Here is a 15,792-nt window from a genome sequence, read left to right on the forward strand (position 1 = left end):
TAAAATGTTACTTGCGCTGGTATCGTAAGGCTTCAGGTATGGGTTTAGGAGACTAAAGAGGAGGTAAAAGAGAAGAATTTTAAGGATACCCAGGTAGAATTAAAACCATACACTTTATTTAAAATTATTAAGACAATAAAATAAGCGGAGATTAAAGGATATTTTTAAAAGGTCCTTGAGAGCGTGAAGGGTTCTTGAGGGTAGGACCAAGTTGGCGTCGGTAGCTCAAGGGGATGGAAGTTGTTGATAGGTGCAGGTATTCTGAGTAGATTTAAATGGAGAGAAAAAGGAGTTAGTGGGTTTGCATGATCACAAACTCATCGGTAGAGATTAGGAATTACCTTTAATGAGGTTGATTGTTGAGTCAGTTCATAGGTGGTGGTACTAGAACTGGATCGTGGTTGTGGTGAGAGTACCACGGGCAAGAGGTAAAAGAGTGAGATAGATATAATATAGCCTCGTGGATGGAGAGCTTTGTTTAGTCAAGAAGTGGAGTAACTTATTTGAGGTATGGTTAGTGTAATGGATATGCAAATGGGCTTTTACCTTTTGAGATAAATTTTTTGGTGCCTGGAAATTGGATGTCGATAATGTCCTGAGTGGGACGTAACCTGTAGGGTACTGAGAAACAATGGTTACTAAGAATGTAGTAGGGTTAGTGAGCGTCAGTTAGAGATGACGGGATTAAATACCTCTGGTTCATGTGGCTAGAGTAAGCGTTAAAAGTATAGGCTTGCCGTTCTCGTTTAAGGGCTTATAGTGTCTGAGGTTTTGTAGTCGTGTACCACCTCTAGATTGGGGTGGCAGTGGCTACAGGTGAAGCTCCGACAATAGTAATTTGCTGAGGCTTCTTGACACTAGCTTCAGTTGGCATGGGTGTTATACCCAGTGGCAATGCACATAAGGTGTGAGGAGCTGTGGAACCCGAAACAGAGGTATGACAGTATTAGTCTTAACGATAAATGACCAAAAAACTTCATGGGACATGGAGCTCAATAAGAAAGACTTACAGTTGTCGATTTGTAGGAGCGGATCCTGTCACCTGTTGAGGTCCTGTTATGCTTGGTTTGTAATGTCCTTCTAGATTTTAAGTGATGCCTGGTTCAGCGATGGCTGTAAGGGAGAGGAGCGGGGATAGTAAGCGGAGTCCCGGCCGGTGACTCACTGTATCACCCGCGTTTCTCTTGTGATCTTGCGTCGTCAGCGTTTAAGGCGGCAGGTAAGGACCTGCGGTTAGCGTCCTGCAGTAAAGTGGAAGGACCTTCATGACGTAGGCGCACGTGACTGGGAATCACGTGACTCGTACCGGTACGGAAGCCTAGGAAGACCAAAAGACCGACATGTTTCAGGAACTGCGGTTCCCTTCTTCAGGGTTGGTCTATGGGTGTGTGTGCTTCCCTTTTATACGTGCGCCTGTTAATTGGTGGTGATTAGAGGCAGCTGAACTTAGGTATTCCTTCACTTGGAATCATGGATGTGACTACCTGCTGGTGTTAATGGTAGTTAAAATGAGCAACTAGTCTTCATTAAATGCAAAAAGCTCTATTTCTGAGTTCAATCCTTTGGGTTTTAATGTGTCCAGAGTGAAGATCCATCGGCTCTCTATTCTGGACATTTGTTTCAAATAGTTACTTTTGCGCCATTGTTTTTTTACTTTCTGTATGCCTGTTACCACGATGTCCTTTAAAGAGCCTCCATGTTTTTCTGCAAAATGTTTAGATAGTGGATGTCCATCAAATTTTTAAGAGATTTTTCGTAAATGTTCATTTATACGTACATGTAGAGGATGTTTTGTCCTGCCTTTAAAGGACATCGTGGTAACAGGCAAGAATAGAGAGCCGATGGATCTTCACTCTGGACACATTAAAACCCAAAGGATTGAACTCAGAAATAGAGCTTTTTGAATTTAATGAAGACTAGTTGCTCATTTTAACTACCATTAACACCAGCAGGTAGTCACATCCATGATTCCAAGTGAAGGAATACCTAAGTTCAGCTGCCTCTAATCACCACCAATCAACAGGCGCACGTATAAAAGGGAAGCACACACACCCATAGACCAACCCTGAAGAAGGGAACAGTAGTTCCTGAAACATGTCGGTCTTTTGGTCTTCCTAGGCTTCTGTACCGGTACGAGTCACGTGATTCCCAGTCACATGCGCCTACGTCACAAAGGTCCTTCCACTCTACTGCAGGACGCTAACCGTAGGTCCTTACCTGCCGCCTTAAACGCTGACGACGCAAGATCACAAGAGAAACGCGGGTGATACAGTGAGTCACTGGCAGGGACTCCGCTTACTATCCCCGCTCCTCTCCCTTACAGCCATCGCTGAACCAGGCAGCACTTAAAATCTAGAAGGACATTACAAACCAAGCATAACAGGACCTCAACAGGTAACAGGATCCGCTCCTACAAATCGACAACTGTAAGTCTTTCTTATTGAGCTCCATGTCCCATGAAGTTTTTTGGTCATTTATCGCTAAGACTAATACTGTCATACCTCTGTTTCGGGTTCCACAGCTCCTCACACCTTATATGCATTGCCACTGGGTATAACACCCATGCCAACTGAAGCTAGTGTCAAGAAGTCTCAGCAAATTACTATTGTCGGAGCTTCACCTGTAGCCACTGCCACCCCAATCTAGAGGTGGTACACGACTACAAAACCTCAGACACCATAAGCCCTTAAATGAGAACGGCAAGCCTATACTTTTAACGCTTACTCTAGCCACATGAACCAGAGGTATTTAATCCCGTCATCTCTAACTGACGCTCACTAACCCTACTACATTCTTAGTAACCATTGTTTCTCAGTACCCTACAGGTTACGTCCCACTCAGGACATTATCGACATCCAATTTCCAGGCACCAAAAAATTTATCTCAAAAGATAAAAGCCCATTTGCATATCCATTACACTAACCATACCTCAAATAAGTTACTCCACTTCTTGACTAAACAAAGCTCTCCATCCACGAGGCTATATTATATCTATCTCACTCTTTTACCTCTAGCCTGTGGTACCCTCACCACAACCACGATCCAGTTCTAGTACCACCACCTATGAACTGACTCACCAATCAACCTCATTAAAGGTAATTCCTAATCTCTACCGATGAGTTTGTGATCATGCAAACCCACTAGCTCCTTTTTCTCTCCATCTAAATCTACTCAGAATACCTGCACCTATCAACAGCTTCCATCCCCTTGAGCTACCGACGCCAACTTGGTCCTACCCTCAAGAACCCTTCACGCTCTCAAGGATCTTTTAAAAATATCCTTTAATCTCCGCTTATTTTATTGTCTTAATAATTTTAAATAAAGTGTATGGTTTTAATTCTACCTGGGTATCCTTAAAATTCTTCTCTTTTTTCCTCCTCTTTAGTCTCCTAAACCCATACCTGAAGCCTTACGATACCAGCGCAAGTAACATTTTAAAGTTATTTATAGGTATATCCTAATCAGACAACTGTTGGTAGGTTGTCTTTTCTTGCAGCAGGTATAGCATAAGGCCCACCTACCAGCGCCACTAGCAATTATCTATTTTATTTCTAAAATAATTCAGCTTGCTGCAGCATGCCCTGGGTCTCCACTCCGGCAAGTTGGCCAACAAGTGTAACTCTCCAACATGTCCTTTCTATTTCCAGGCCACGGAGGATCCTGCGTACTCGTATGCAGGAATCAGACCCCCACCCATCACTCTTAATGCTTGTTCCACTTCGTCCTGGAGTCCTGACAGAAATATGTCCAGTCCAATATCCATTAAGTGAACATCATCGGGCCGTATGAGGCCTGCTTTATCTCCTTCCAGTTGTCGGTGTCGTATCTAGTGTTGAGCCACCCCCGTAGTGTTCGAGTTCGGTTCGGTTCGTCGAACACCCGTGTGTTCGCCGAACTGTTCGTCGAACTGTTCGTCGAACACCTTCGAACACCGTTAAAACCAATGGCAGGCAAACAAAAACACATAGAAACACATAGAAAACACCTTCAAAGGTGTCCAAAAGCTGACAAACTGCTCAGAAGACACAACTAACACATGGAAAAGTGACAAGTACATATAGTCATGCGAAAAGAAAAGAGGTGGAGGAGTAAAAGGAGGGGGAGACACAGATATAGGCATGTCATGCCCTTCTAAAATCCAAAAAGTGAGAAGCCGAGACGGCCAGTCCGCTCCTGCCCGTGCCACCTCCGTGTCGCCGGGTTTGTGCCAGAGCCGCGGTGAACCCTGACGGCCAGCCCCCCTCTCCCAATACTGGTGCCTGTCCGCTGGTGGGTCGAGAGAGCCCCCCTGTGGTGGAGGCAGCTCTAAGCTTTTTAATTTAAATTGTCCCTCTAATTTGAATGAATACACTTTAAATCCATTTACAAGGATCTATTGGAGGGCAAGTCTCATGCCAGCAGCCGCGTAATTCCAGCTCCAGTAGCGTCCACTAAAGCTGCTGCAGTTAAAAAGCTTTTATAAGGATCGAGCTCGGCTGTCCACCGCAAGGCATCCTAGTGCCAGTCCCAGCCCCTATGCCTTGGGGTGCCTCCTGATGCTCTTCACTGAGTATCCCGTGGTCCCGAAGCATTTCCTTTGAAAAAATTAAGTGTCCAAACTACAGGTGGTGTAGCTTGCTTAACAGCCGGGATAATCCGCTGACTAGCAGACACTGCTACTAGGCACAAAGTATTTCCTGGGCTAGATGCAGTTAAAAATTTGTAAGTAGATACTCTCGTTGGATGCTGAGAAAGCATTCCATAGAGTCTCCTGGCACGCCATATATGATTCTCTTAAAAAGCTTGGGGTAGGGGTCTAGGGGACCCTTTTATAGCCAAAATCACGGCCCTGTATCACAATACGTCACCTAGGCTGAAGATAAATGGAACTGTAGCACCGAGGGCTCGGTTGCTACAGACGTATTGCACCTCACCCAGAGGTGTGATATCTCACTCTCAGATAAGGATGGAGTGTGGATCAGGACCCGACACCTGCATGCATTACACCACATTGCCGTGGGGCAGGGCGACCAATATGCCCCTGAGATGGCCACGACAGTCCCTGTCCCTGGCTGGAGTGGGGGGAGGGAACACTGAGGAAGGGGAACCCTGCAGTGCAGGAGCAGGGAGGAAGCAGTTCCTGGGTGCATTGAGAAGGGAGTATAAAAGGTGGGCACCATCTTAGTTCAGTGCAGAGAAGTCTGAGCAGAAGTGGCAGGGAGCAGGGGCTCTGCATGAGCTCTGCTCCGGAGGCGGGCCTAGTAACAGAGGCCCAGGCCTGCAAGAGGGAGAAGGAAGGAAGAGGAGCGGAGAAGGCTCCAGGAACGAGGAATGAAGGGATCCCAGGGGTGCGGACGGGCGAATCCACCTGCGTGAAGGGGTCAGGCCAAAGGGGGAGACCGGTCCCCGAACTAGTGGAGGCAGGAAACGACCCTCAGCTAGAAACCGGAGGCTCTGACATTTTATGTGGCGCAGCCCCTTGCTCCACCCGCTAGGAAGGCACCACATAGGGTCAGGGAAACTGGCGCCAAGTTTACCAAGAGGAGGCCCGAGGCAGCCGGACAGAAGTGTTGGTAAGAAAGGCCAGACAAAGGACACACAAAGGGGGTCCTGTGAAGCGCTCCAAAGTTATCTGGGAGTTGTCTGAGCCCCTCACCTGGTGAGCACAGTACGACGTGGGCAGCCGTTACCTGCAGACGTGGTCTGGATAATAAGAACTGTGAGTAAAGGCCCTGAACTGCATCACTGACTCCGTGTCGTTACTGCTGCTGCCCTGCACCATCACCCCCATCCTCCGCATACACTGCCCTGAGGCTATACTCCTCCCGTGGGGAGTTATGCTACGCTCTGCTGCACCCACAACACCAGCCTTAGCGGTCTGCCCTGTAGCGGCGGTTCACTCTGACCGCAATCCACGGGTGGCGTAGTCGGACATTTAAACATCAAAACCACATAAATAGTTCCGCCACTGGTTTGACCGCCCTGAGCCACGGAACCGGATCGCCGCCACGAAGACTACAACCACCAGCATCCACCAAAAAGGGTCCGGCTCCGGGTGTCCCAAGGCCCAGGGGGTGCGTCAGAACATTTTCATCACCTTTCACAATCACCAATGGGACAAGGCAGGGATGTCCTCTGTCCCCTCTCTTATACATCCTAGTGACGGAGCACCTGCTCTCATCAATTCGCCATAACCCCAATATTAGGTGGATTGAGGTGGGAGGCACCGAGTACAAGTGCTCTCTATTTGCTGATGATGTCCTAGTATATATCACTCAATCACATATATCCATCCCTGCTGTTATGGCTGAAATAGATCACTTTGTTACATGGTAAAATTTTAAAATCAATGCAGCGAAGTCTGAGGCCCTCGATGTCTCCCTCCCTAAATCCATATAGGATTCCATCCAGTCCAACTTTCCCTTTGCCTGGCCCTCACAGGGTATCAAATACTTAGGAATTCCTATTCATAGAGACCTCTCCCATCTATGTTATCTTAATTTTGGGCCCTTTATTGAACAATTCCATACAGACCACGGTTGGCAAGTTAGAACTGTAAGATTCACTACGTGAACCACTGGTGTTTTGTGGAAAAGCACATGTACACCGCGTTCCAAATTATTATGCAAAAAGTGTTTAGGAGTGATAAGGGAAGAATTTGTTTGTTTGTCAGTTAAACTCATTGATGGTGATGTGTGTCAGGGCTCTTTATATCACTGTAAGCAATTGCAGACACCTGTGCTAATTAGTTTGGCAGGTGTGTCCAATGAAAGGCAAGACTACTTAAGAAGGCTCTCTCACATTATTAAGCAGCCTACATTTTCTGCCAAAATGGGAAAGAAAAAGGATGTGTCGGCTGCTGAGAAGCAACAAATTGTGGAGTGTTTAGGTCAAGGCATGACTACAATCAACATTGTGCGATGATCAGGATGAAGTGTCTTGGCAATCAAGAAGTATGTAGCTGATTCACAGTACACACGTGTGCGTGCTGATAAGGGCAAATTGAGGACTCTTTCCTACAGGCAATTACGTCAGGTTGAAAGAGCAGCGGCAAAAAAGCCTTGTCATAGCAGCAGACAAGTTTTTGAAGCTGCTTGTGCCTCCAACGTCCCCCGAACAACAATATGCATGGTCCTTCAGAGGTTTGCAGCTGTGCATACGCCATCCTGTCGACCTCCTCTATCCACTTCACACAAGCAGAAACGGCTCCAGTGGGCCAAACATTACATGAAGACTGATTTCAAAACTGTTTTGTTCACGGATGAGTGCCGTGCAGCGCTCGATGGTCCAGATGAATGGAGTGGAGGATGGCTGGTTGATGGACACCCCACGCAAACACGGCTACAGCGCCAACAAGGAGGAGGTGGAGTAATGTTTTGGGCTGGAATCATGGGGAGAGAGATTGTCGGCCCCTTTAGGATCCCTGAAGGCGCTAAAGATGAACTCCATAATGTATGTGGATTTTCTCAAACAGCACTTCCTGCCATGGTTCAAGAAGAAGAACCGTGTATTTCACAGCAAGATCATTTTTCTGCATGATAATGCACCATCTCATGCTGCACATAAAACATCTGCATCTCTGGCTGATATGGGCATAAAAGGGGACAAACTTATGGTGTGACCCCCATGCTCCCCTGACCTCTACCCCATTCAGAACCTTTGGAGCATCATTAAAAGGAGTGTCTATGATGGCGGGAGGCAGTTCACATCTAAGCAACAGCTCTGGGAGGGTATTCTGTCCTCATGCAAAACAATTGAAGCAGAAACCATCCAAAACCTGACAAATTCAATGGACGAGAGAGTTCAGAAGCTCCTTTCGAACAAGGGGTCCTATGTGAAAATGTAACATCACCTAGAATAAAGTTTTGAGTTGAAAACTGTTTGATTTCAGTTTCTAACAACCTGCTAATGCTTATAATTTCAAAAATGACCATTTTTTTGGTCTTTATTAAAATGAAAAGGTTGATCGAAAAGTTTGGGGGATCTAAGAGTGTGGCAACCCAGTAGTCATGATTACTTCGAATTCTGACAATATGAGGGTCATGCTGCAGGTAGTGCAGCAAGAAGGCACTTATGTGTCTTGCGCATCTCGGAGCCCCAAAATTATTTTCCGGGCTAGATGCAGCTAAAAATTATTTTTAATTTTAAATCTGGTGAAGCTTATTATAGATGGCCTAATAGGATCAGTGCTGCACACTGCTACAAAGCCCAAATTATTTTCCAGTCAAGATACAGATAAACATGATTAGTAATTTGAAAGCTTAAAACGGTTGGTAGGGTGATTTTAACCAATCATCAAGCTTTTACTCTCCCCAGGATGACACAGGGGTAGAAAAGTCGTTTCGGATCCATGATTTGTTCATCTTTATGAACGTGAGTCTGTCTACATTATCAGTGGAGAGCCGCGTGCGCTTATCTGTCAGCACACCACCAGCAGCGCTGAACACACGTTCAGACAGAACGCTGGCTGCGGGGCATGACAAGATCTCCAAGGCGTAAGTGGCTAGCTCCGGCCATTTATCCAGATTGGAAGCCCAAAAAGAGCAAGGGTCCAGTGACACAGTCGTGGCTTCAATGTTTACTTGGAGATACTCCTGTACCATCGTCTCTAGGCGTTGACTATGTGTCAGACTTCTTGTCTCCTGTGGCCTTGCAAAGGATGGGCTAAAAAAGTGGTGAAATGATTCCGCAAAATTGATGTTACCAGCAGATACTGTGGTTCTGTTACGGTTTGAGTGCTGAACACTTGACGGTCCCACGGTTGGCAAGTTGGAACTGTGAGATTCACTACGTGCACCACTGGTATTTTGTGGAAAAGCACATGTAAGATTCTGCAACAGTCTCTGCTGATACTCCTGCATGCGTGCATCCCTTTCTATGGCAGGAATAATTTCTGCAAATTTACTTTTGTACCGGGGATCTAACAGTGTGGCAACCCAGTAGTCAGGATTATTTCTAATTCTCACAATTCGAGGGTCATGTTGCAGGTAGTGCAGCAAGAAGGCACTCATGTGTGTTGCGCATCCAGGAGCACCAAGTCCCTGTTGTGTTGGTGGCGAGGTAACAATCATGCTTCCTTCCTCTGTCCTCTCCCCCCAACCTCGCACAACAGAAATGTGATCAAGGTCTCCCTCATCTGATGAGTCTTCCATCAGTTCGTCCTCCACTTCTTCCTGGGCTCCTGCACCTTCCTCACTAGTTTGGCTGCTACCATGCGCCCTGGTAAAATCATCTCCCCCACCCTCACATGCCTGCCGCCTTGGTGCTGCCGACCGTCTGGACCTTGCAGATGTTAGCCCTTCCGCATACAACTCCTCCTCCTCTACTTCCTTCACCTCCTCTTGTGCCACCACCTGACTCCGAATTCTGTTTAACATGTGCTCCAGCATGTAAATCACCGGAATAGTCATGCTGATAATGGCATCGTCAGCACTAAACATCTTCGTCGCCATTTCAAAACTGTGCAGAAGGGTGCATAGGTCCCTGATCTGAGACCACTCCTCCAGCGTGATTTGCCCCACCTCTGAATCTCGTTGGCCCAGGCTATATGTCAGAACGTATTGCACCAGGGCTTGTCGGTGCTGCCACAGTCGCTGCAACATGAGCAGAGTTGAATTCCACCGGGTAGGCACATCGCATTTTAGCCGGTGAAGTGGCAGGCCCAACGACTTCTGTAGAGATGTAAGTCGCTGAGCTGCGGGATGCGAACGGCGGAAGTGAGCACACAGCGACCGTGCCCTCTGCAGAAGGCCATCTAGTCTGGGATAGTGGGCTAAAAATTGCTGGACAACCAGGTTCAACACGTGAGCCATACAAGGCACGTGTGTGACATTGCCCCGGCGAAGGGCCGCACCCAGGTTTGCAGCATTGTCGCACACGGCCTTCCCTGGTTTCAGGTCCAGTGGAGACAACCATTCATGAAATTGGTTCTCCAGAGCTGACCACAACTCCTCAGCTGTGTGACTCACATTTCCCAGACATTTCAATGTAAAAACCGCCTGATGACGTTGAGCCCTACTGCCAGCATAGTAAGGAGGTGTGCAGGATCCCTTCTGCGCAGTTAGAAAGCTTGTGGCATGACCAGACAGGCTTTGGGTGCAAGTGGAAGACCGAGAGGAGGTTGAGGAGGCAGAAGCAGTGGAGGAACTTTGACATAAAGAGGATTGACGCACAACTCGTGGGGACGGTAAGACTTGGACAGCAGCCCCTTGTCCTGCTGTCACCAAAGTTACCCAGTGCCCAGTCAGCGACATGTAACGCCCCTGTCCATGCCTACTCGTCCAAGTGTCTGTGGTGAAATGCACCCTGTCACACACAGAGTTTCTCAAAGAAGCGGTGATGTTGTGTGCGACATGCTGGTGGAGCGGAGGCACACCTTTCTTTGAGAAGTAGTGCCGACTGGGCATCTGGTACTGGGGCACTGCGACGGACATAAGGTCTCAAAAATCCTCTGTGTCCACCAGGCGGAAAGGCAGCATTTCTGTAGCCAAGAGCTTGCAGATGGTGAAATTCAACCTCTTAGCTTTCTCATGGCTAGGAGGAAATGGTCTTTTACTTGTCCACATCTGAGGGACCGAGGGCTGGCTATTGTGCTTAGACGGGGTTGATAAGGGTGTCCCCGGCAAACTGCCGGTCTGTGAGGAAGATGCAGGCGGACATGTTAGGTTGCCTTGATCCAAAGGTGGTGCTATCGATGTCGGACAGCGCTCAAGACCAGCTGGTGTTACCACCTCCAAAGAAAATGATGACCTGCCAATCACGCTGGCTGTTGCGGGTAAAGAGGTGGCAGGTCTGCGCCCCAAAACAGGTGTGACTGCTGTCCCCCCAGTCACAGAGGATGAAGAGGCCGCGGATGCACAAGATTTGGCAGACGGTGGTTGGCCCGGCCGGCTAGGCCGCATTGTAGCACACTGAGCTTCCCACTGCAACTTATGCTTCATGTCCATGTGCCGGTTCATGCATGAAGTACTCAAACTATGTATTTTTTGGCCTCTACTTAGCTTTTGCTGACAAATGTTACAGATAACACGAGTTGGGTCATCTTTATCGATCTGAAAAAATGCCCAGGCTATGCAAGGCTTAGCACCCATGCGACCTGAAGAGCCACCACGACTTGTGGTGAGAGGCAGAGTTGTGTTTGAGGATGCAGTTGTTGACGTGCTTCCAGTACTACGTCTCTGTCCAGGAAGGCGCAACCTGACCTCGTCGTCACTAGCATCTTCCTCCACCTCCTCTGCTGACCTCATCTCTTGGCTGACTGTGGGTTGACAGTAAGTGGGATCTCCGACCTCATCATCATCACCCTGTGCGTTATCACACCCGTCGTCCTCAGAGCCAACCTGTTCCTGCCCTGACAAAAAACTAAAGTTGTCGCTCCAATCAGGTATTTGAGTCTTATCATCGTCTTCCTCATTGTCTCCACCAACAGGAGTTACAGTTTGGGAATGAGGGTCTACATTATGGTCAGAACTTTCTGCGTCTGGTCCTGGATCCGACTCATAAAGATTCTGGGCATCAGTGCAGATCATTTCCTCGTCTGGATTCACAGAAGCGCTGGAGTCGACCTCTGATTCCCAGGCTATAGTATGAGTAAACAGCTCTGCAGACTCAACCATCTGTTCTACCTCATACTCAGACGGGCAGCTGGAGATTTGGGAGCTGTGAGGAAGCAAGTGCGATTTGGGTGACACCTTTGAGGACTGGAGTATTTGTGATGTTGAAGTTGATGTGGAGGAGAGCCCACTTAAAGGAGCACTTGATATCCGTTGAAGCACCTGCTGTTTTTGTGCCTCATCTGGAATTTGTAGCGATTGGCGTGGCCGTAAGAAAGGGATCTTATCACATTGTCCGCTAAAAGAAGTAGACATTTTAGTTTGGCTGGAAGATGGTCTTTCTTCTGCACCTACCCCACGGACACAACCTTTTTTCCCCTTCCCAACATGCCTATTCCCCTTTCCACCAGCAGCAGGCCTTTTTCCACTCATTTTGGTGGTTAACTAATTCACAACTCTGGAGTTGTTTGCACAAAAAAACAATGGATGGTAACCGAGCAGAGCTGAGTGGCCAAACTGTGGTATTAGGCCAAAACTATTGGCTGGGTTAGATGCAGAAAAAAATTATTTTTAATTTGCAACCTGATGGAGGTCAGTATAGATGGACTAATAGACCAAGTCCCGCACACCGCTAGAAGCCCAAATATTTTTTCAGAGCTAGATGCAGAAAATTTTTTTATTCAATTTGCAACCTGATGGAGGTCAGTATAGATGGACTAATAGACCAAGTCCCACACACTGCTAGAAGCCCAAATATTTTTTCAGAGCTAGATGCAGAAAAAAATTATTTTTAATTTGCAACCTGATGGAGGTCAGTATAGATGGACTAATAGACCAAGTCCCACACACCGCTAGAAGCCCAAATATTTTTTCAGAGCTAGATGCAGAAAAAAATTATATTCAATTTGCAACCTGCTGGAGGTCAGTATAGAAGGACTAATAGAACAAGTCCCACACACTGCTAGAAGCCCAAATATTTTTTCAGAGCTAAATGAAGAAAAAAATTATTTTTAATTTGCAACCTGATGGAGGTCAGTATAGATGGACTAATAGACCAAGTCCCACACACTGCTAGAAGCCCAAATATTTTTTCAGAGCTAGATGCAGAAAAAAATTATTTTTAATTTGCAACCTGATGGAGGTCAGTATAGATGGACTAATAGACCAAGTCCCACACACCGCTAGAAGCCCAAATATTTTTTCAGAGCTAGATGCAGAAATTTTTTTTATTCAATTTGCAACCTGATAGAGGTCAGTATAGATGGACTAATAGACCAAGTCCCACACACTGCTAGAAGCCCAAATATTTTTTCAGAGCTAGATGCAGAAAAAAATTATTTTTAATTTGCAACCTGATGGAGGTCAGTATAGATGGACTAATAGACCAAGTCCCACATACTGCTAGAAGCCCAAATATTTTTTCAGAGCTAGATGCAGAAAAAAATTATTTTTAATTTGCAACCTGATGGAGGTCAGTATAGATTGACTAATAGACCAAGTCCCACACACCGCTAGAAGCCCAAATATTTTTTCAGAGCTAGATGCAGAAAAAAATTATATTCAATTTGCAACCTGCTGGAGGTCAGTATAGAAGGACTAATAGAACAAGTCCCACACACTGCTAGAAGCCCAAATATTTTTTCAGAGCTAAATGAAGAAAAAAAATTATTTTTAATTTGCAACCTGATGGAGGTCAGTATAGATGGACTAATAGACCAAGTCCCACACACTGCTAGAAGCCCAAATATTTTTTCAGAGCTAGATGCAGAAAATAATTATATTCAGTTTGCAACCTGATGGAGGTCAGTATAGATGGACTAATAGAATGATGCTATGCCCAAAAGATTTTACTTCACTAGGTGCAGTAAAAAAATTGGTATTCTATACACAGGTGGTATATCTTGCAACACAGATAGGCTACTCCACTGACTAACACACTCTGCAATAGGCCAAAAAGGATTAGCTTTGCTAGATTCAGCCAAATGCTGTGAAAAAAACTTGCACAGCACTGGCACAGACCTGCCTGGCAAAAACTGATAGGAACTGATGTAACCTAGTCCTGAAAAGGACTCCAATTACAATTAGTCTTTACTCCCACAATCTATCTATTTAAGAGCACAGACCTGCTTGATAAAAGTCGTAGGAAATGCTGTAACCTAGTCCTTAAAAGGACTGCAATCACAACTATTCCCTACTCCCAAGCTATCTGTATATTTGTGCGAAAATTGGCTTGAAATTAACAAGGTATAGCGCACACAGCAACAGCGGTGCCGTCTAACACGCAGCTGCAGCAGTGAGAAAATGGTGGCGACGGGGAAAATGGCTTGGTCTTATAGGGCAAGGACATGTGACATACACTGCCAATCACACATGCCCTTGCTTGTGTGAAAAAAAGCACTTCGCTCCGTGTGTGCACTGCTGATAGGCTGACAGATTGCACCTCCCCACTGCAAATGCGGGAAAGAGAAAAAAAAATGGAGATCTTCATTGTTCCTGCAGAGATCCATCCCCTGCCCCTCCCCCCGCCCCGCTGTACACTCAAACTGCGTATTAACATTAATTTTCATCATTACTGAGAAAAAATCCAGTTATGATTTTGGTGCACGAACAGTTATCGAACATAACCTCGAACAGCCGAATTTTTCTCAAATTGTTCATGTTCGCCGACCGACTCGAACACCGCCCAAAACAGCTCGAATTTGAGATTGGCGAACAGTTCGAGTAGAACAACGCTCATCTCTAGTCGTATCACTACACCGCCTCTGTCTCTTCTAAATTTTGCCATCCGAATATTTATTACCCGCCTTGTCCGTTCGATGGCCGTGATGTCTCGCGCACCTTGCCATACCGCTATCGGCACAATCTCTGACCATACTATAGTTAGTTTTGTGAAAAATTCTCTGAAGCTCTCAGTGTCTAGTTTCATTATTGCCATTAGTTATGCGCTCTTGTGACGACCTAGGTTGTTTCCCCCGGCCTGTATAACTAAGATGACCAGACCTCTTGCCTCTCTCCCTACCTTGATTACCTCCATTAGTACCTGTGGCCATAGCAGTCCTCTAATACCTCTCCAGTTGAAATATGTGTTATGAAGAGTGTTGAGCCACCCCCGTAGTGTTGGAGTTCGGTTCGTCGAACACCCGTGTGTTCGCCGAACTGTTCGTCGAACTGTTCGTCGAACACCTTCGAACACCGTTAAAACCAATGGCAGGCAACCAAAAACACATAGAAACACATAGAAAACACCTTCAAAGGTGTCCAAAAGCTGACAAACTGCTCAGAAGACACAACTAACACATGGAAAAGTGACAAGTACATATAGTCATGCGAAAAGAAAAGAGGTGGAGGAGTAAAAGGAGGGGGAGACACAGATATAGGCATGTCATGCCCTTCTAAAATCCAAAAAGTGAGAAGCCGACACGTTCGTCCGCTCCTGCCCGTGCCACCTCCGTGTTGCCGGGTTTGTGCCAGAGCCGCGGTGAACCCTGACGGCCAGCCCCCCTCTCCCAATACTAGTGCCTGTCCGCTGGTGGGTCGAGCGAGCCCCCCTGTGGTGGAGGCAGCTCTAAGCTTTTTAATTTAAATTGTCTCTCTAATTTGAATGAATACACTTTAAATCCATTTACAAGGATCTATTGGAGGGCAAGTCTCATGCCAGCAGCCGCGTAATTCCAGCTCCAGTAACGTAAACTAAAGCTGCTGCAGTTAAAAAGCTTTTATAAGGATCGAGCTCGGCTGTCCACCGCAAGGCATCCTTCTGCCAGTCCCAGCCCCTATGCCTTGGGGTGCCTCCTGATGCTCTTCACTGAGTATCCCGTGGTCCCGAAGCATTTCCTTTGAAAAAATTAAGTGTCCAAACTACAGGTGGTGTAGCTTGCTTAACAGCCGGGATAATCCGCTAACTAGCAGACACTGCTACTAGGCACAAAGTATTTCCTGGGCTAGATGCGGTTAAAAATTTGTAATTAGATACTCTCGTTGGATGCTGAGAAAGCATTCCATAGAGTCTCCTGGCACGCCATATATGATTCTCTTAAAAAGCTTGGGGTAGGGGTCTAGGGGACCCTTTTATAGCCAAAATCACGAAGATAAATGGAACTGTAGCACCATGAGGGCTCGGTTGCTACAGAGGTATTGCACCTCACCCAGAGGTGTGATATCTCACTCTCAGGTAAGGATGGAGTGTGGATCAGGACCCCGACACCTGCATGCATTACACCACATTGCCGGACACTGGCTGGAGTGGGGGGAGGGAACACTG

This window comes from Phyllobates terribilis, unplaced genomic scaffold, assembly GCF_046119375.1.
Source record: "Phyllobates terribilis strain yellow unplaced genomic scaffold, ASM4611937v1 Scaffold_2__4_contigs__length_985480577, whole genome shotgun sequence".
Classification (NCBI taxonomy): Eukaryota; Metazoa; Chordata; class Amphibia; order Anura; family Dendrobatidae; genus Phyllobates; species Phyllobates terribilis.